This window comes from Mus caroli, unplaced genomic scaffold (genome assembly GCF_978045245.1).
Source record: "Mus caroli unplaced genomic scaffold, Mus_caroli_1 scaffold_7, whole genome shotgun sequence".
NCBI classification, from domain to species: Eukaryota; Metazoa; Chordata; class Mammalia; order Rodentia; family Muridae; genus Mus; species Mus caroli.
The window spans coordinates 43,074,388-43,085,445 of record NW_028227262.1 but is presented as its reverse complement, the minus strand read 5'-3'; the positions used below and the strand labels follow the sequence as shown (position 1 = coordinate 43,085,445).

General features: G+C 38.5%; 1 pseudogene; it reads left to right on the top strand.

Moving 5' to 3' along the window:
• Window positions 1–3,872: 3,872 nt before the first annotated feature.
• LOC110295563 (ATP synthase F(0) complex subunit g, mitochondrial pseudogene) lies at window positions 3,873–4,185 on the top strand (annotated as a pseudogene).
• The last annotated feature ends 6,873 nt before the right edge of the window (window positions 4,186–11,058 follow it).

Here is an 11,058-nt window from a genome sequence, read left to right as displayed (position 1 = left end):
AGACATGCAAATTACTAAGCATTTTTTTATTCCCTCGTTCACTATATAGAAATTCTAAAGACATTATTCAGTTGTCTAAAAGTACAATTACTCTGCCAGGGAGAAGCCTAAGAGCAGATTCAAGTCGTTCCTCTTTTTGGACCAAGTGTCCCTGCCCTGATGCCTTTAAGAGCCCAGGCTTCAGCATGAATCATTTGAAATTCAGCTCATGGGAGTAGCTTGGTACATTCTTATGGTTTACAGGTAGAAATTTGTATCACCCTTTCCCTTCTTTTAACGATTGCTTCAAATAGAATTATATGTTTCTTCTTTAAGGTAAATGCATGACATACTGTAAATTTTCACCTCCAAATTTCCATATGCTTTACCTTTCCTCTGACAGTGTTTGTTTTTCACACTGTATTTCTCCCTTTTACGTAGGATTGAAACCTAAATCCTGTGCTGCACATGAATGATTGCTTTAACTACAACAGCGATTCTACTCTTTCTGCTTCTGACACAGATTTCTTTGGTCTTTTGCCGTTTAAATTACTATGTCGACTTCCTTGTCTTCATCAAAATTTTATGTTATCCTTTGGTGTGCTGGGCTTACCAACTTTTTTTCTAAGAAGATTTTATGTTAGTTTTTTTTTTAATTTACTCTAAGTACTCACTGCTCTTATATGTCTATGCTCATCTTTTGTTACATTTTGGATTTAATTCAAAAGAAAGTCTTGGAGTATTTTTTGTTTTAGTTTTTCAAATAATTTTTTTTTCAGTTTAAAAAATATACCTTAATCATATTGAGTTAGAAAATTTGAAATGTTTGGACAAAATTCAAAGGAAATATGTACAGTTCATTAATGTTGTTATTTATTATCCTGAACATGAAGCTGTGACAGTAATACAGTACTATAATTTCCCAGCGATCACATGCATACAGTTGCAGAAACTGGTACTAGAGAGTAGTCACAGTTTCCAAAGATATCATCTATGTTAGCTTAACTAGTTCATTATAATAAATTAGTGGCATGATGTCCAATGGAGTATACACATATACTTGAAAGCATATGCATATATCTATATACTACAGTTTTTATATATATATATATATATTACATATAGTATATTATTTGCGTTTATATTTAAAAGTTGAATAATTGAGAAATATATAGGTATACATATAGGGAACAAAATAAAGGGGGGACTCTCGGGAGGCCCTGGGGAAGAAGGGGAAGGAAAGGGGGCCAAACGTCCGGCCAGAGTTCCTGTGCTCTGTACGCAGGCAGAGCTGCGGGACACTTTTCCACTTGGCCCTGGGTGAGCATGCCTGACCCACTCAGTCAGGGGTGGAAAAGGGGCAGCTCCTGACAGGAGACCCTGCAGCTACCTTGCTAAAGCCCCGGGGTTGTAGGAGAGGGGCATAAGGGAAGAAGTTCCCAACACTGACCAGAGTGCATAGCAGGTCTTGATGGAGCAGAGACTCTTTATGATTTAAGAGCTTTATTATAGAAATATAGGGGAAAGAAAGAAGAGGGGGCTAGAGAGAAAAAGAAAGAGGGAGAGAGAGAGGAAAGAAGAAGAGAAAGAGAAAGGGAAGAGGAGAGAGAAGTGAGAGGTAAAGGAACAGGAACAAAGGAGTAAGAGTAAGAGAGCGAAGTGGGGGCTAAGCACCCCTTTTATGGTCTTCCCTGTTGCTAGGTAACTGGGAAGGAGTTTAGGCTGAAGGTCCGAAGCTTGGGCCATTGCTTATGTGACTACTGATCATGCTTCTCTTGTGGGGCCTGTGGGAGGTTGTACCTTAGGCAGGGGCCAGAGTTCCAGAAGCATGAGGGAACACCTACAGTGTCATGTAGGTGAATTATGACCATCGGGGTTCAGACCTCAGCTCGACTGGAGACCAACTTGCCATTCCGCACATATACATATATAAAGACCCAATTTCATGCATATAGGCAATAGTTGACTAACAAATTAAGCCAGCTGTTCTATAAGTTAAGAAACATAACTAACATTATAACAATGCAAATGTAGTAAAAGTAGAGGAAATCACTTGTCATATTTTAGATATAGATGAAACTATAACACATTTTCTTTTTATTTATTTATTTTTACCAATTTATTTATGTACTTTGCATCCTGATTGCAGAGTCCCCTCCCTTCTCTTACCTCCCTCTACCCCCCTCCATTTCTCCTAAGAGAAGGGGAGGCCTCCCCTTGATATCAATTCACCTTGGCATATCAAGGTACAGTGGGACTAGGCACATTTTTTCCTATTGAGCCTAGACAGGGCAACCCAGTTAGGGACAAGAGATCCAAAAGTCTGCAACAGACTCAGAGAGAGCCCTTGCTCTAAATGTTAGGGGTCCCACATGAAGTCCAAGCTGCACATCTGTGACATATGTGTAGGAGAACTTGGTCTGTCCCATGCATGCTTTCGGTTGGTGGTTCAGTCTCTATGAGCATGTATATACCCAGATTGACTGATTCTATAGGTTGTCTTATGGTGTCTGTGGCCCCTTTGGCTCCTTCAATTCTTCCTCACCTCTTCTAGAAAATTCTTCAAGGTCCACCTTCTGTTTAGCTGTAAGTTTATGAATCTGTTTCCATCAGCTCCTGGGTGAAGCCTCTTAGAGAAAAGTAATGTTAAGTTTCTGTCTACAAGTAAAGGAAAATATCATTAATAGTGTCAGCAGAGTGCTCACTTATGGTTTAATTCTAAAGTTGGGTCAATAATTAGTTGGCCATTCCCTCAATTTCTGTTCTATCTTTATCCTTGCATATCCTGAAGGCATGACAAATTGTGAGTCTAAGATTTTGTAGCTGGGTCTGCGTCTCCATCCCTCCATTGGACATTTTCCTAGGTTATAGGAGGTGGCCTTTCAGGTTACATATTCCCATTGCTAAGAGTCTTAGTTTGGATCTCCCTTATCGATTCCGAGGAATTCCTCTTGTCCTAAGTTTTAGCTTGTTCCAGAGATGTTCTCTCCTGACCAGTCCCAGTTCTCTCTCCCTCCAACCTCCCAACACTTTATCTCTCCTGTTCCCCTTTCCTACCCAGTTCCCTCCCTCCATCCTCCACTGATGCCTATTTTTCCCCTTCTCAGTTTGCTTCCCCCAAAACAATTCTTTACAGATTTTGAAAGAATAATACTCAACTTCCTATGAAATTAAAAAAAAAAAAACTAGGATAGCTAAAACAATCCTATACAATAAAAGAACTTCTGGAGGTATCACCATCCAGGATTTCAAGTTGTACTACAGAGTAATAGTAATAAAAACCTAATGGTATAGGCATATATACAGACAGGTTGGTCAATGCAATAGAAGTCCTAGAAATAAACCTACACAACTACGGATAATTGATTTTTGACAAAGAAGCCAAAATTGTACAATGGGGAAAAAAGTAAATATCTTCATCAAATGGTGCTGGTCTAACTGGATGTTTGCATGTGAAAGAATGCAAATAGATCCATATCTATGACCCTGCAAAAAACACAAGTCTAAGCAAATGAAAGACCTCAACATAAAATTGGATACCCAAAATACAATAGAAGAGAAAATATTGAATAGCCTTGAACACATTGGTATAGGAGATAACTTCCTGAAGTGAATATGAAAATCTCAGAAATAAAGTCAACAATTAATAAATTGTACCTCATGAAATTGAAAAGGCTCTGTAAGGCAAAGGACACTGTGAATAGAACAAAATGGCAGACTACATAACAGGTAGATGTCTTTATCAAACCTACATCTGATGGGGGACTAGTATTCTCAAGATCTCAAGAAATTAGACACCAACCAACCAACCAAATAACCCAATTAAAAAAGTAAAGTATATGGGGGTGACATTCAGCTGGTGGTTTGGGGTTACATACCTTCCACCTTAGACCATGGCCAAGTTTATCCATAAGTTCACAGAGAAGGCACCATCGATGGTGGCTGCTGCTGTGACTTACTCAAAGCCTCGATTGGCCACATTTTGGCACTACATCAAGGTTAAGCTGGTTCCCCCAACCCCTGGTGAAATCCCTACAACTATTCAAAGTGTGAAAAAAAATCATACAAAGTGTTAAAACTGGTAGCTTCAAACACCTTACGTTTAAGGAAGCTATGCTGAATGGTTTGGTGGCCACTGAGGTGTGGATGTGGTTTTATATTGGACAGATCATGGGCAAATGTGTCATTGTTGGCTATGATGTTTGAAGACCAATCGTTAACTTCCGATTTGAGTTCTTATTTGAATGTTCTTGGACCCTGTGTAACAGGGCTGCTCGGTGTTGAAAAATAAAAGTAAATACTCGAGTATTTCTCGGTGTTGAAATACTCGGTGTTGAAAAATAAAAGTAAAGTATAGCGCTAAACAGACAATTCTGAACATCTGAATCGCTAATAGACAAGAAGCACTTAAATGTTCACTGTCCTTAGTCATCAAGGAAATGCAAACCAAAATGACTTTGAGATTCCATATTACACACATCAGAATGGCTAAGATCAGAATGGATGATGAGAATATAGAGCAAGAAGAGCACTATTCCTTTGTTGGTTGGAATTGTACAACCATTTGGAAATTAATTTGGAAGTTTCTCAGAAAACTGGGAATATTCCTACCTCAAGATTCAACTATATCATTCCTGGTCATATACCCAAAACTACTGTACCATACCAAAAGAAAATTTGCTCAACTGTGTTCATAGCAGCTTTATTCATAAAAGCCAGAAACTGGAAACAACTTATCTATCCCTTAACAAAGAACAGATAAAAAAAATGGGGTACATTTCCACAATGGAATAATACACAGCTATTAAAACTTTAAAGACATCATGAAATATGCAGGCAAAGAGATGGAACTAGAAAATATTATCCTGATGGAGGTAACCCAGACTCAAAAGACACACATGGTATAAACTCTATTATAAGTGGACATTAGCCATAAAAAGACAGGATGACAATGCTCCACTGTTTGGCTGTGGGTGTCTGCATCAGTCTGAGTCAGCTACTTGGTAGAGCCTCTCAGCAGGCAGACATGCTACATTCCTGTCTGCAAGCATTACAAAGTATCATTAATAATGTTGGTGATTGGCTTTTACCCATGGGATGGGACTCAAGTTGGCCAGTTAATGGCCATTCACTCAGTCTCTGTTCCATCCCCTGTCCCTTGTGTTTCTTGTACAGGATAAATTATAGGTAGAAAGTTCTGTGGGTATGTTGATGTCCTTACCATTGGGGTTCCTGCCTGGTTCCAAACAGTGGATGGAGCTTGGGAACTCTTATGGAAGAACAAGAAAAATTGTGGGCCCTGAAGGAGATAGGAACTCCACAGGAAGATGAACAGAGTCAACTCACCTGCACCCATTTGGAGGCTCTCATTGAACCACCAACCTAAGTACATACACTGGGTAGGCCTAGTTTTCCCCACACATATGTAGCAGATGTGCAGCTAGGTCTTCATGTAGGTCCCAAACAACTGGAGTGGGAGCTATCCCAAAAGCTCTTACCTGTCTGTGGAATATGTTCTTATAGATGGGCTGCCTTATCTGGTCTTCATAGGAGAGGATGCATCTAGCTTTTCAGACTGATATGCTGGGGTAGGAGGTGAGAAGGTGGGGTACGGGTTGAAACACCTGAGAGGATCCTCAGAGGAGAAGGAGAGGGTGGATAGAAAGTAAACCAGTACAAACATTTTAATAATTACTAATATTGATGCAATAGTACTACAAAGAACAAACAAACAAAAACCGGATAGCCATGTTATAATCCTCAGACTCAAAGAAACTAAAAACGAGTAACTTTTAAAGACTCTTCCTTTTTTCTAGAATGCTGTCCTAGGATCTGTGTTTGCAGATTTTATAATTTTCCTTTTTAGGTAGTCATGGATCATGGATCATTTTGTTTTTCTTTTGTTTCCTGTGAGGGTCTACTCTTTTTACAGTATTAAGCAATTAGAAGGATAAACTTGGCCTCAGCTACTGTTCTATTGCTCATAAATCTAGTCCTAGACATGGAAGGTAAATTACAGTGCATAGTTCTTGGCCAGGTTGCTGAAGTCTTTTCTATTAAATGAGTGTCCTTCATCTTGCATCTCAGAGTATCTAGCCTCTAAATTACCATAGCACATGAGGATCTCTTGCATGTGTTACTCCAAAATCTTTCCTTTCTTTGCCTTCAATTCTACTCCTTTATGGCAGCATGTACAGAGCTGCATCTCTTTTGAAACTCCCTTACTCTAACATCCTTCCTTTTTCCTATCATGAACAGAACAGAAATGTTAGCAGCAATGGTAATGATGTGATATTATAAAGATAAAAATACAAGGTTGTTCTTTAAGACTTCAGCTTGATATACAAGGTGGAGGTGGTAACAGAAATGGAAAAGAAGCTAAAGAAAGAGAGAAAAGGAGCTGAGGAGTACAAACATCTTCCTTTTCGTTTCAGTAATGTGAGGCTATTCTCTTTCATAAAACCACATTTCCCCTCTCAATCCAATTCTCTGGCTTTATAGTTAGTAGAAATTCAACCATTTTCTAGCGATAGACTGTCTGTCAGTCTTAATTTCAGTGATGCTGTGAGTTTTCTGTGTCTTAATAGCTATTTCAGAGGGAAGTTGTAGAGCCTGCCTCGGGGATGATGGGCCAGATGCCATCTTAAACAGAAGCCTATGCTTTAGTTATAAACACAGAGTATACAATTGTGGTGCCAGAAGATAACATCACTGTTGATTCCCCTCATTCTGTGTTGATAGGAACTATTGCAGACTTGTTTTTTTTTGGTTTTTGGTAATTTTGCAGATGAGGAGGGGGGAAGCAATCACTGGAGGAATAGAGAAAGTAGTGCTAATTCCTTAATTCTTGATAAAAATTCCTGATTTAAGAGTAGGGTGTAAATAACTTTGCTATTTATTTTTATTTTCTATTGTTTTTCCTTTTGAAAGGAAAAGAATGGAATGCATTTTTTTCTTCTCATATAGCATATCCTGATTATGGTTCCCTGCCCCCTCTCTCTATGGGCTGATTTCATCTCCCAACTCTCATCTGTCCTGTCTCTCATTTAAAAATCAAAGCCTTCTAAGGGATAATTAAAAGATTTCAAAATAAGATAAAACAAAAAGTAGCACTCAGAATTAGTCAAAATAAACAATCAGAAAGGAAGAAATCAAAGAAAAGAAATAGAGACACTCATTAACACACCCAGGAATCCCATAAAAACATTAAGCTGGAGGCATAATATATACACAAAGGACCTATAGGGGTAGAAAAAAGAAAAGCATATACAATATGTGTGTGTGTGTGTGTATGTGTGTGTGTGCATGTGTGTGAGTGAAAATAAAAATAAGATTTTTTTTTAAAAAAAAGAAATAACCCTAATGTGACATAAGACAAGGAACCTCCAAAGAAGCTACTGAGTTCATTTTTATTTTGGTCATCTACTAGCATGTAAACTACAGGTAAGAATAATGTGTTTCCACCATGAGACACTCTTGAAAACAACTGAATTTATATTTGCAGTGATTAACAATTAGAAGTTGCTTTTGGGTTAGAGTTAAGGTACACGTGTCTACTTCTTTCAGCTCTCATATCTCAACTGGTGAAGACACATGTAGGCACTGGGAAAGCTGCCTCAGTCACTGTGAATTCTGCTTGTGCTAATTTAGAGAGCCTTATTACTGTGATTTCTTCCATTTCCTCTGGCTTCTACTCTTTCTACCTTTTCTTCTATGGACTTCCCTGAGCTCTGAGGAAAGGGATTTGATGAAACATCCCATTTAGCACTGAGTATCCCACAGTCTCTTACTCTCTACATAGTGTGTGGCTGTTGACTCTGTATTTATTCCAGTCTGCTGCTGGAATAAGCATCTCTGATGATGGCTGAGTTAGGCACTGATCTATGAGTATATCAGAATGGCATTAGGAGTCACATTATTTCTGTGGCTTTTGGGTTTTGGTTTTGGTTTTGGCTTTGGCTTTGGCTTTGGCTTTGGCTTTGGCTTTGGCTTTGGCTTTGGGTTTGGGTTTGGGTTTGGGTTTGGGTTTTGGTTTTGGTTTTGGTTTTGGTTTTGGTTTTGGTTTTGGTTTTGGTTTTGGTTTTGGTTTTGGTTTTGGTTTTGGTTTTGGTGTAGCACTAGGTTGGGTTATTTTGGCTTGGGTTGCCTGTCACCCAGGTAGTGTTTGTGAGTTCCATCTTATGGATTGGACACTTGGTTACTCATACAAGCAGGATGTCACCTTGTCCCTCACATATCTTACAGGAAGGTCACCACAGCCACTGTGGCTGGCTTGGTATTTATATATGACTTTTGGTATCATGCAGAGTATCTTCCCCTACCAATGACACTAGTGTAGGAGTTAAGGCTTTTTTGTAGGTATCAGGTTGACCTCTCCATGTTCAATGAGTTGTGTTAGTGTTGACTTCAGCAGTGGGGCTTTCCCATTAATTTGTTAAGAACAACCTCTTATTTTTGCAACAGCCTCATTTGTATGGGTTTTCCTGTAGAACACCTTTGGCCAAAAACTCAATTAGATATACACAATTCCCAATACGGAAAGCTTTGTTTGGTGACAAGAAATGTTTAGTTGGGACTGTGTTTTATAAATTATTTGTCCATTTCATTTAGATCACTGTTTTATGTGTATATATTTTACGGAACTGTATACTACTAGGTTTCCATATGACCCCTCCTATATTCCTTACTTTTAGCTGTCTCTCTACATATTCCTTCACTGTCTCTACATTATCCTCATGTTCCAGTCTATTCTATATCATTTCCCTAGGGAGATCTACTCTCCATCAGTCTCTCTGTATATACTTAAACTTGGTGGTTCTGCAGATTGCAGCTTGGCTATCTTTGACTTAACAGCTAATATAAAGTGTAAGCAAATGCACACAATATTTGTCTTTTTGGGTCTGCGTTACCTAACACAGAGTAATTTTCTTCCTAGTTCCATCTATTTAACTGTAAATATCATGATTTCTTTCTTTTTTAACAGCTAAGTAATACTCCAATATGTACACATTTCCTTTAACCATTATTCTGTTGAGACCCATCTAGGTTTTTCCCAATTTCATAACTATTAGAAATAGTGTAGCAACAAACATGGTTGAGCAAGTGTCTCTGTGGTAGGATGACATGATGTTTGGGTATATCTTGAAGTAAATTGATTTTCATCGTTCTGAGGAATGTCCACACTGATTTGCATACTGCCTGCTTAAGTTGGCAGCACTGCTAACAATGAATGAATGTTCCTTGCTTCACATCCATACCAGCATCAGCTCTCACTTGTTTTATTGATCTTAACCATATGGAAAATAGAAGTTGAAGTTTCCAAAGAGTTTTGGCTTACATTTCCCTGATAACTCCATGTATTTTAACAACATGTCATAAATTTAGATGATAAAAGTTCATACTACCATTAGGAAGAAGAATAAATTTTTGTAAATCCTTACAACTTCAAAATATTTTATTTTATTCTATTCTATTTTAAAATCATCTTCCAAAAACTTAATGGTTTCCCATGGCATTGTTCTAAAACTATGTTATTCATCAATGTCAAAGGAGAAAATTATAATACACTAATTTTTCACAGGCATTACTTTCTTTTTTTAATTTTTAATAGTTTTTATTATGTATTTTCCTCAATTACATTTCCAATGCTATCCCAAAAGTCCCCCATACCCTCCCCCCCCACTTCCCTACCCACCCATCCCCATTTTTTTGGCCCTGGCGTTCCCCTGTACTGGGGCATATAATGTTTGGGTGTCCATTGGTCCTCTCTTTCCAGTGATGGCCGACTAGGCCATCTTTTGATACATATGCAGCTAGAGTCAAGAGCTTCGGGGTACTGGTTAGTTCATAATGTTGTTCCACCTATAGGGTTGCAGATCCCTTTAGCTCCTTGGGTACTTTCTCTAGCTCCTCCATTGGGAGCCCTGTGATCCATCCAATAGCTGACTGTGAGCATCCACTTCTGTGTTTGCTAGGCCCCAGCATAGTATCACAAGAGACAGCTATATCTGGGTCCTTTCAGCAAAGTCTTGCTAGTGTATGCAATGGTGTCAGCGTTTGGAAGCTGATTATGGGGTGGATCCCTGGATATGGCAGTCTCTAGATGGTCCATCCTTTCGTCACAGCTCCAAACTTTGTCTCTGTAACTCCTTCCATGGGTGTTTTGTTCCCAATTCTAAGAAGGGGCACAGTGTCCACACTTTGGTCTTCATTCTCCTTGAGTTTCATGCATTTAGCAAATTGTATCTTATATTTTGGGTATCCTAAGTTTTGGGCTAATATCCACTTATCAGTGAGTACATATTGTGTGAGTTCCTTTGTGATTGTGTTACCTCGCTCAGGATGATGCCCTCCAGGTCATTACTTCCATGGATATACATTGAATAGATTCATCTGTAATAAACAAACATAATGTTAATGGAATTATCTAATCATGTTTTGAAAAATGTTAGAATATTAAGAGAGTGACTCATTCGCCTAAATATTATACACATTTGAAATATGTTATTCTTTCTCCCACTGAAGAATTTTGGCTGAAACTAGAATTTTGATGTACAAACTATATGACTATCACTTCCAGTGTTTGTGACATTTACTCCTGTATGGCTAGAAAATTAGAAATACATTTGTCCTTGTCCTTCTCAGCCTTCCATGGCTATGGCTCTATTAAAGTCTCTACAACTATACTCACCTGAATAAGATTTTCATAATATTGGACCTTCTGATTTTAATGGAGTAAAGAGGGGTTTATACATCCCACCTTTCTCCTAGGATCTACGTCCAGTTAGATGTTCCTAGAGAAAGGAGAGACCTGTTGTAGCCTGTGTAGCCACTAGAAAGTTGTCTATGAATTCTGTAAATCACCCTTCATCCATGCTTCTGTAAGCAACTTGAATGTCATTAATTTGATCACATAAAAAATAAGATGTATAAAAATGTAGGAGAGACCCATTGAGAAGAAGGGGGTCCACTTAAGTGACATGAAGACACACAATGGTGATGTAGGAAGAATGTAGTCAAAATGCAGCATACACCTTTATGAAAAGGATATCAGAGGGCCGTTATTATGCATGGCTCGCA